This window comes from Triticum urartu, chromosome 6A (genome assembly GCF_056163025.1).
Source record: "Triticum urartu cultivar PI428250 chromosome 6A, HENAU_Tu73, whole genome shotgun sequence".
Lineage (NCBI taxonomy): Eukaryota > Viridiplantae > Streptophyta > Magnoliopsida > Poales > Poaceae > Triticum > Triticum urartu.
Genome location: NC_141878.1, coordinates 484,893,943 through 484,905,640, shown reverse-complemented (window position 1 = coordinate 484,905,640; position 11,698 = coordinate 484,893,943).

The window sequence follows — 11,698 nt, the reverse complement described above, 5'->3', positions numbered from 1 at the left end:
CCTCATCCGTACTGATGTGGACGTGGATGCAAAAAGATCAGCAATCTGATTCAATTGTGAGTTTCTCAATCCCTGAGAAAGATCCCTTCAAGAACTCAACACCACCGTGCGCAGGCCCCATGGTGGGCGCCAACTGTCGTGGAATTGTCACGGCAGATGTCCTTAGTGTCAGGACTTAGTCACGAGGCCAACGCATCTATGTGGTAGCTTGAGAGGGGTTGAGCGGGACGAGAGACGCGATGTTTTTACCCAGGTTCGGCCCCTCACGGTGGAGGTAAAAGCCTACATCCTGCTTCATTGATATTGATGATGATGACCATGGTTACAAGATTGCTCTATCTCGAGAGCTGTTGTCTAAACCTAACTTGCCCAACTCGTGGAACTTGTGAATCTTGTCCCTTTTGGGGAGCCCTGCCCCTCCTTATATATGTTGGAGGGGCGGGTTACATGTAGAGTCCTATTAGGATTAGAACTAGTCTATCTTTAATACAAACCGGATACAAGTCCAGGTCTTAACTCCTTGTAAGATAAACGTTCCTCATGCCTTTCCTCTTAAACCGGCCCACCATTAACCTAAACCGGCCTGTTGGGCCTTGGGCCTTGTCATCCATCTGGAATACGCGCCGGGTCACCAATGAGTCTTCAGGCTCGTGAATCGTCATACCAGTGAACCGCCAGACACGTAAACCGCCAATCCTCTGACGGTTTACCAATGAAATGCCTAGTCCGGCCGGGTTATACTTCCGGCCAGTTTACGCCGCGGGGTATATCCCCGACAGTCGGGCTGCGCCCTGGCCGCGCGCCGCTCCGTCCGGCCGCGCCCAACTGCGGCCGTCCCACCGGCCGAACACACGCGTCGCTCGCGCCCCGTGCCTCCCTCGCCTCCCACCCGTGGTGGCCTCGTCCGCCGCTGCCGCCCCGGGGCCGCACCCACCACCCCGCTCGCGCCCGGCGCACCCCACGGGTGCCCTGCCCGGTGCTCCCTGGCCTCCACGCCCGCCCTCGGCGTGCACCGCCGCCCCTGACCGCGTCCACCCCGTGCTGCTGCTGCTTTTGCTCCGCTGCCGTCCTGCTGCGCCTGGCCTTTCCCCTCCTCCGCCACGCCTGTTGCCTTCCTCCGGCGCTCAGCTATGCCCCGCCCCCACTACTTTGCGCCGCCCTAGCTACGGCCCCCGCTGCGGGCCTGAGGCCGCTCCCCTGACCACCCCTTGCCCCTCGCCGACGCAGCTCCGGCCGACCGGCCTCGCCTCGCGGCCATTCCGCTATCCGTCGAGGCCTCTGGCCACCAGCGCGTCGATGCCCGGGTCCGGCGCCCATGGGGCTCCGTTCGCCCACCGCCCGTGCGCCCGCTAACCCGCATCGGCCCCTCTGGGCCTATGACAGTGGGGCCCCACGCCTTGGAACATTTTGAAAAAGAATTAGAACTAAAAAATAAATACAATATTAATTAATTAATTAACTAAGTAACTTAATTAACTTAATTAATTGTGTTTAATTAACCTAATAACTAATTAACTAATGTTAATTAGTCAAACAGTCCCTAACAGGTGGGACCCACCTATCAGGTTGACCAGGTCAACGGTCAACGTTGACTGCTGACGTCATGCTGATGCATTAATTGATTTTTGAGTTAAATTAATTTATTAAATCCAGAAAATTGATTAAATCTTTTAAAAATAATATAAAATAAACCGTAGCTCGGATGGAAAAACTTTGTACATGAAAGTTGCTTAGAACGACGAGATGAATCTGGATATGTAGCCCGTTCGTCCGCCACACATCCCTAGCATAGCGAACATGTAACTTTCCCCCTCTGGTTCATCTGTCCGAAAATGCGAAACACCGGGGATACTTTCCCGGATGTTTCCCCCCTTTGCCGGTATCACCTCCTACCGCGTTAGGGCACACCTGGCACCGTTACTTGTCATGTCATGCATCGATGTGCATCTATTTGCATTGTATTCATTGTTTCTTCCCCCTCTTCTCTCCGGTAGACTATGAGACTGACGCCGCTGCTGGTGCCCCGATGGACTACGTTGTTGACGACCCCTCCTTGCCAGAGCAACCAGGCAAGCCCCCCCCCCCTTGATCACCAGATATCGCCTATGCTTCTCTCTACTGCTTGCATTAGAGTAGTGTAGCATGTTACTGCTTTCCGTTAATCCTATCCTGATGCATAGCCTGTCTTTGCTAGTACTGTTGTTACCTTTACCTGCAATCCTCAATGCTTAGTATAGGATGCTAGTATTCCATCAGTGGCCCTACATTCTTGTCCGTCTGCCATGCTATACTATCGGGCCGTGATCACTCGGGAGGTGATCACGGGTATATACTTATATACATAATGTTTGATGCATGTGGTAACTAAAGTCGGGTCGGCTCGTAGAATACCCACGAGTGATTCAAGGATTGGGACCGAAAGGACGTTTGTCCTAATGGCCCTCTGAGTGAATCTTTATGGCGAAGCGACAGGCCAGGTTGAGACCACCTAGGAGAGAGGTAGGCCTGGCCCTGGTCGACGTCCGCGATTACTTCAAAATAACACGCTTAACGAGATCTTGGTATTTGATCTGAGTCTGGCCATTGGCCTATACGCACTAACCAACTACGCGGGAATAGTTATGGGCACTCGACATCGTGGTATCAGCCGAAGCCTTCTTGATGTCAGCGACTGAGCGGCGCGCGTCGGATTGGATTGGAACGCCTGCTCTTGTATTAGGGAGGCTGGGTCTGCTTCCGGCCGCCCACGCAACGTGCATGTGTGCAATGGGTGATGGGCCCAGACCCCTGCGCGCTTAGGATTTAGACCGGCATGCTGACCTCTCTATTATGCCTAGGTGGGGCTGCGGCGTGTTGATCTTCCAAGGCCGGGCATGACCCAGGAAAGTGTGTCCGGCCAAAGGGGATCGAGCGTGTTGGGAAATGTGGTGCACCCCTGCAGGGAAGTTTATCTATTCGAATAGCCGTGTCCCTCGGTAAAAGGACGACTCGGAGTTGTACCTTGACCTTATGTCAACTAGAACCAGATACTTAATAAAATACACCCTTCCAAGTGCTAGATACAACCTGGTGATCGCTCTCTCACAGGGCGACGAGGGGAGGATCGCCGGGTAGGATTATGCTATGCGATGATACTTGGTTAACTTACCATCTACTCTCTTCTACCGCTTCAAGATGGAGGCTGCCAGAAGTGTAGTATTCAATAGGACTAGCTATCCCCCTCTTATTCTGGCATTCTGTAGTTCAGTCCACATATACTACCCCTTTCATCGATAACAATGCATATGTAGTGTAGCTCCTTGCTTGCGAGTACTTTGGATGAGTACTCATGGTTGCTTTGCTTCCCTCCTTTCCCCCTTTCTATACCTAGTTGTTGCGACCATACATTGGAGCTAGGGAGCCAGACGCCACCGTCGACGACGACTCCTACTACACTAGAGGTGCCTACTACTACATGCACGCCGACGACGACGATCAGGAGTAGTTTAGGAGGATCCCAGGCTGGAGGCCTGCGCCTCTTTCGTTCTGTATCCTAGTTTGTGCTAGCCTTCTTAAGGCAAACTTGTTTGACTTATATCAGTACTCAGATATTGTTGCTTCCACTGACTCGTCTATGATCGAGCTCTTGTATTCAAGCCCTCGAGTCCCCTGGCTTGTAATATGATGCTTGTATGACTTATTTTATTTTTAGAGTTGTCTTGTGATATCTTCCCGTGAGTCCTTAATCTTGATCGTACACGTTTGCATGTATGATTAGTGTACGATTGAATTGGGGGCGTCACAAGTTGGTATCAGAGCCGACTGCGTGTAGGAATCCCCCTTCCACACTCCTTGGCCGAAGTTGAGTCTAGACATTATAAAACTTTTACTAACATGGTTGTGTGTCTTACAGGCCCACGTCACCATTTGGGTGGTATTAGGATCTTTTACTCCTTGATCTTTACTCCGGGACTCTGAACTCTCTTCTACCCGATTTAAATGAATTTACTAACTCTAACATTAGGATTCCGTGACCACATTCACCCAAAAGTTGGATAAGCCATAGTTATTCCTTAGAATAGTATTTTGAACAATACCACACTGTCATTTGACTCCTTTGAAACATCTTTGCTTTCAGATGGAACCCACGAGGCAGGTCGTGCGCCACACGACGACCATTGGTGTCCCAGGTTGACCTGATGTGTTAGCTGAGATGATGATCTGGGTTATCGCGGGCACCCTGAGTACACCATGTACGAGCAGTACCATGACTTTAACCATGAGTAGTATCGTGCCATCATCCACCTCTACTCTCGGGAGTATGACTCCACTACTATGCTGCACACTGCTCATGGTGTTGGAGTGACCATCGATATGGCAGTCCACGATGCTGCTTATGCTGCTCTGAAAAGTCCTCGTGGAGAGTATCGCGAGTTGGACACCTCCCCTTTCAGGCACATTGCTATCGCATCCGATGTTGGTGCGGAGGGATACTACACTACTGCCTACTCCACTGTCACCAGAGAGTCCTTCTACCATCAGAACCTGGTTCTGCATGCTGATGGGCTGGATAGAGCTAACCGAGCTCTTCGCCATGAGTTGTACACCACCCATCAACACCTTTACCATGCTCTGATGTTGTTGCACCCCCTTGTCCGATCTGGTGATCTGCCGCGTTCTGTGATCTACCCAGCCAGGACCGTCATGCCCCAGGGTGTCGGCTGGCCAGATGTGGGAGGCTACTCTCCCGCACTTGGTCCTCTTCTGCCACTTGAGCATCGGGTTCTACACCAGAGTATTCGTAGACCCCAGACTACTGACGTGGAGGACTTCCCGTCGCGTCACTACCAGCTGTCAGGCTACACCTACCTCCATAGTTCCTCCTAGGATTGATGTAGGCTTGCTTATTAATATTAGGTGCCTTCGCCATGAGCCTACGTGCCGCCTATGATGTCTTTAGTCTATGTACTAAACTCTGTGTACCAAACTCTATGCATGATCCCTTTTGTAAGATATGCCGACTACTATGTAGTATCTATCATGCTCCTTTCATTATGCATGTTTCATCATGAATGATTCTTGTTCTCGCAAATTTCCCAATGCTGAGCTACCCCTGTTAAATTTTAGCAGGATGGTCAGACCAGGTGGTCGTGGTCGTGGTGGTTGTGCCCCACCACCGCCTGAGTACATGGCTGGTATGATCCAACTGCTTGAGCTGAATCTCCAGTTCATGGAGAATATGATGGCTCAGTTCCCTCGCCCCAATATGAACCAGCAGCCAGCCCAAGTGACTCTCCAGGATTTCATGCGCCTCAACCCAACCATCTACCGCAGCTCAACCCAGCCTCTGGATGCTGATGACTGGCTCTGTGACATCACCTATGAGATGGAGTCTGCTGATGTAGCCCCTACCAGCTATGTCACCTTTGCTTCCTTCTTTCTGAAGGGACCCACTGCTCAATGGTGGGACAGCCACAGGCGTACTCTGACGGTTGAAACAATCATCACCTGGCCATACTTCCAATCTGCCTTCCATGCTCGCTTCATTCCTCAGGGAGTCATGGACCGGAAGAAGCGTGAGTTCCGCAACCTCACCCAAGGCAACAAAACTGTGGAAGCTTATCAGCAGGAGTTTCTGGACTAGTCCCACTATGCTGAAGAGAACATTGCAACTAATGCTCGTAGACAGGAGAAGTTCCGTGATGGACTACAAGCTGACATCAAGCTTGCACTACTGGTGCATGACTTTGTTGATTTCACCACCTTAGTGAACAAGGTCATCAATGTCGAAACTGGTCTGCAGGAACACCAGAGCTTCCACGGGTGCAATTGTGACACGGGCTCATCTTCGGGCCCGACCTCGCAGAAGCGTAGGATATGGATTCCCAACAACATGTACCAGCCAACTGCACCTGCTCCAAGGCAGACCTATGCCGCACCTCATCTGCCTCCTCCACCACCTAGGCAGCTAAGGATACCAACACCACCACCCCGAGCTCCTGTTCCCACTCCCAATAATGGTCTGTGCTTCGGGTGTGGACAACCAGGAAACCGTGCTAGGGAATGCAACCAGAACCAGAATCAACTGGTCCTTCCAGCAACTGGCCATGGAAGCAACCAGCTCCGCAACAACAATGCCAAGTCTTATGGTCGTGTTTATGCCAACCACGTTGATCTGAACGAAACTCAATACCAGCCTGCTACTGTGATGGGTACACTCCTCGTAAATTCAGTACCAGCATCCGTTTTATTTGATACAGGTGCATCACATTCATTCATGTTAGAAGATTTTGCATGCTTGCACGACATTAAATGTGAGGACATGAACGCTTCGCTATTAGTACACACCCCTGCGGGCCAATGTCGGCCATGATTTGCAACGATGTCCCCGTTGAAATCAAAGGACTGGAATTCCTTGTCTCTCCCATCGTACTGAAGTCCTGTAGCATTGATCTCATTCTAGGAATGGATTGGTTGAAAGCGCATACTGCTTCTATAGTTTGCGCCACTAAGACCGTCCATCTGCTACACCCTTCCGATGAAATAATAAGCTACAATGCCCATCTGGTTCAGAATGCCGAGGCAAGGCTTTATGCGTTGAATGCATTGAATGCTGCACCACTCTAGGGCATTGAAAACATTCCCATCATGCGCGAATTCCTTGACGTCTTTCCTGAAGAACTTCCAAGGATCCCCCTTGCTAGAGCGGTCGAGTTCATCATCGACTTGAAACCAGGCACCACTCCTATAGCCAAACGACCCTACAAGATGCCGCCGCATGAACTCATTGAGCTTAAGGAGGAAATCGACAAATCTCTCCGCAAAGGTTTCATTCGCCATAGTTTCTCTCCTTGGGGAGCACCTTCTCTCTTTGTTAAGAAGAAGGATGGGACAAACCGATTAGTCCAAGATTATCGTCCTATTAACCAAGCCACCATTCAGAACAAATATCCCCTCCCTCGGATCAATGACATGTATGATCAACTGGCTGGTTCATCAGTGTTCTCTAAACTCGACTTGAGGTTGGGTTACCACCAGATCCGTGTTCGTGAAGAGGATATCCCAAAGACCGCCTTCGTGACTCGATGTGGTTCCTACGAGTACACCATCATGTCTTTCGGCTTAACCAATGCTCCAGCCATCTTCTCTCGTCTGATGAACTATATATTCATGGATTATCTTGACAAGTTCGTCGTGGTTTATCTGGATGACATCCTTGTATTTTCCAAGAATAAATAAGAGCATGCCGAACATCTTCGTCTTGTGTTGGAAAAGCTTCGAGAGCATCAACTCTATGCTAAGTATTTCAAGTGTGAATTCTGGCTTCCCGAAGTAACCTATCTTGGGCATGTCATCTCCAAGGATGGTATTGCCGTCAACCCTGAACGAGTCCAGGCTATTCTCAATTGGACTCCTCCGAAGAATGTCAAGCAAGTCAGAAGTTTTCTCGGGCTCGCCAGCTATTTCCGTTAATTCGTCGAGAACTTCTCCAAGGTCGCCAGGCCTCTGACTAACCTATTGCATAAGGGCATGTTTCATCATGAATGATTCTTGTCCTTGCAAATTTCCCAATGCTGAACTACCCCTGTTAAATTTTAGCAGGATGGTTAGACCAGGTGGTCGTGGTCGTGGTGGCTATGCCCCACCACCGCCTGAGTACATGGCTGGTACGATTGAGCTCTTGTATTCGAGCCCTCGAGGCCCCTGGCTTGTATGCTTGTACAACTTATTTTATTTTTAGAGTTGTGTTGTGATATCTTCTCGTGAGTCCTTGATCTTGATCGTACATGTTTGCGTGTATGATTAGTGTACGATTGAATCGGGGGCATCACACTTGGGTGAGCAAGCAAAGAAGTGGCTTGTGGGGAAAAAGATCAATGATTGTAAGGAGTATGAGATAGTGAGACCGGCGAAGGTAACAACGTATGACCCGAATAGCGGCCATGGTAGAGCACAAGACCTTGATGGTGGCCACGACAGAGCAGGCGGTCCGGTTGGCGTCTGGCAAGTGATCCATCACGTTGGCCAGCCGTGGTCCGAACTTGAATATTTTTTTGTCATGCCTAGATTGTTAAAATGTGATTTATTTTGCTGTGTTGCATTCTTTAGTTGTGATGAATTTGTGCTATATGATCGTTGCATGGATTGCATGGATTTGAGGATTTGAATTTGAGAAGTGTAGTAGTCTAGCAACACATTTAAGGGGTCATCCGGCCTTGTACACGGACGCGCCTGATGCACGGACATTTAGGGGCTGATTTGCAAAGTCCGGCTGTAGATGCTCTAGCAAGCAGAGAACGACGACCCTCAAACCATCCGTACCCCGTACGGGCGAAACTGTCCGGACCTCGGAAGCCATCCAATGCCGACCCCATCGGTCCGCAGAGCAGTCCGGACCACAATTTTATCGCAAAACGGAACCAAACCCGAAGGGGCTTTGCGGCAGTCCAGACATGTGCCACGCTGGACTCCGACACCCAGGCCCACTCGAAACTAAGGCGGAGCCTGTGCTTTTGTAGCTGGTCGCACTTTCCCACGGTAAAAATTTCCCACTCTCTTCTTCCATCCCGCCGCTCTCCACCCAGTTCCCGCTCCTTCCCCTCGTCTCTTCTTCCCTCCCGCCATTGCTGCATGGACCCGGAGGAGACACTGTCAGAGATGGTGGGGGGATCCGAGCACCACGCTCGCCGGAAGATCAACTCGGCGACAAGGCAAAAAAACACCGCGTCAAAGCGAAGGTCGCAAAGGCAGAAACACTCAAGAAGAAGAATACCGACGAAGGGGGTACTGGTGGCGGACGTGGCAGTGGGTGTAGTGTGTTCAAGAAGTTGGCGAAGAAAAACTTCACCGTCGTGCATTGTTGGTTGAAGTTGATTGGATAATCCAAGTGGAACATATACATTGCCAAGACCGCCAGCCAAGGCACCAACGAAGAAACCAGTGACTCAACCGACCCAACAAAAGTACCACAAAGATTAGAAGAAGGTTATGGGGAAAGAAGTGGGAGGAGGAGAGGATGAAGCGATGAGGTCCTGCGGCCAAGATGACGGAGAGGTTCTAAGACATTTTGATGAAGGAAGAGGCATACGTTAAGCGCTCCGACGCCAAAGGAGGAAAAAAGTGGTGATGTTTGACTTGTTGAGAAGGCGACCGGGAAGAAGTTCTAACTCGAAGAGAAGAGGGCCATGATCGAAGTGAAGAAGGCCATGGATGAAGAGAATAAGGAAGATCCCAGCCACTGCGGAGGACACGGATATTTTGACCTTGAAGGTGGCGGATTTGAATGACGATGCAAGAATGATCGTGCAAGCCATTCGTTTCAAAATGTTGCAGCAATAGAAGGATGAGTGGGAGAGGACGGAGCAGGAGGAGATGGAGATGGTGGAAAAGGCAGGGGAGGAGGCCGACATGGAGGTGGAGGCGGGCTACAGGGCGACGACGACAGATTGATCGTGGAGGCTCGGATTGACGGAGTGCCAGATTGATATTCTTTTGTGACTGGGCATGTAAAAATTAAACATACTTACCTCTTTTTGGGTTGTGATTGGCCAATGATGTGTCCGACGCTGGTGTGATTCGGCGCATGCTATGTATGAGACGTTCATCAATTGTCAAGGTAGTACAAAGAATACCAGAAGTAAAAAAAATAGATCCAGATCCGTAGACCTATTGACGACTAAAAGCATTGGAGCCAGCCGAAGCTCTGCGCCGTCATCACCCCTCCCTCATTGGACATATAGTAGCTAGTTTTGGATGACCGGTGATACGTCTCCAACGTATCTATAATTTTTGATTGCTCCATGCTATATTATCTATTGTTTTGAATGTTTATGGGCTTTATTATACACTTTTATATCATTTTTGGGACTAACCTATTAACCTAGAGCCCAGTGCCAGTTTCTGTTTTTACCCTGTTTTAGGGTTTCGAAGAAAAGGAAAATCAAACGGAGTACAATTGACCTGAAACTTCACGGAACTCATTTTTGGAAGGAAAGAAGCCCAGAAGACTTGGAGTGCATGTCGGGGGATCTGCGAGGAGGTCACGAGGTAGGGGGGCGCGCCCACACCCCTGGGCGCGCCCTCCACCCTCGTGAGCCCCTCGTGGTCCCCCTGACGTACTTCTTCCGCCTATATATCTCCATATACCCTAAAAACATCCAAGAGCACAATAGATCGGGAGTTCCGCCGCCAGAAGCCTCTGTAGCCACCGAAAACCAATCTAGACCCGTTCCGGCACCCTGCCGGAGGGGGCAATCCTTCCCCGGCGGCCATCTTCATCATCCCGGTGCTCTCCATGACGAGGAGGGAGTAGTTCTCCCTCGGGGCTGAGGGTATGTACCAGTAGCTATGTGTTTGATCTCTCTCTCGTGTTCTTGAGATGATACGATCTTGATGTATCGCGAGCTTTTCTATTATATTTGGATCCTATGATGTTTCTTCCCCCCTCTACTCTCTTGTAATGAATTGAGTTTCCCCTTTAAAGTAATCTTATCAGATTGAGTCTTTAAAGATTTGAGAACACTTGATGTATGTCTTGCCATGGATATCTGTGGTGACAATGGGATATCACGTGATTCACTTGATGTATGTTTTGGTGATCAACTTTCGGGTTCCGCCCATGAACCTATGCATAGGGGTTGGCACATGTTTTCATCGTGATTCTCCGGTAGAACTTTGGGGCACTCTTTGAGGTCCTTTGTGTTGGTTGAATAGATGAATCTGAGATTGTGTGACGCATATCGTATAATCATACCCACAGATACTTGAGGTGACATTGGAGTATCTAGGTGACATTAGGGTTTTGGTTGATTCGTGTCTTAAGGTGTTATTCTAGTATGAACTCTAGGGCTGTTTGTGACACTTATAGGAATAGCCCAACGGATTGATTGGAAAGAATAACTTTGAGGTGGTTTCGTACCCTATCATAATCTCTTCGTTTGTTCTCCGCTATTAGTGACTTTGGAGTGACTCTTTGTTGCATGTTGAGGGATAGTTATGTGATCCAATTATGATATTATTGTTGAGGGAACTTACACTAGCGAAAGTATGAACCCTAGGCCTTGTTTCCTAGCATTGCAATACCGTTTACGCTCACTTTTATCATTTGTTACCTTGCTGTTTTTATATTTTCAGATTACAAATACCTTTATCTACCATCCATATTGCACTTGTATCATCGTCTCTTCGCCGAACTAGTGCACCTATACAATTTACCATTGTATTGGGTGTGTTGGGGACACAAGAGACTCTTTGTTATTTGGTTGCAGGGTTGCTTGAGAGAGACCATCTTCATCCTACGCCTCCTACGGATTGATAAACCTTAGGTCATCCACTTGAGGGAAATTTGCTACTGTCCTACAAACCTCTGCACTTGGAGGCCCAACAACGTCTACAAGAAGAAGGTTGTGTAGTAGACATCAACCGGCCCTGGCATCCGTGTCTGCGGGCTGGTCTTTCCTGTCCGCGTTTATGGGTCAACGTCGGAGATGCCCTTAGAGCATCTACAGCCAGACGCCCCAAACCGCCTCATACGCCCTGGCGGACGGCTCACTCATTAACCGGTCACGAAAAATTGACCCATACGGGCTCCTCAAACGGGCCTCAAATGCCCAGGCTGACCGCCACCCCTCATATCCAGCCCAAATGTGGTTGGATGTGAGGGTGCCCCGACGCGTCCGTGCGCGTCCGCCGACCCCACTGCAGGTCGTAGTGTTCCCCC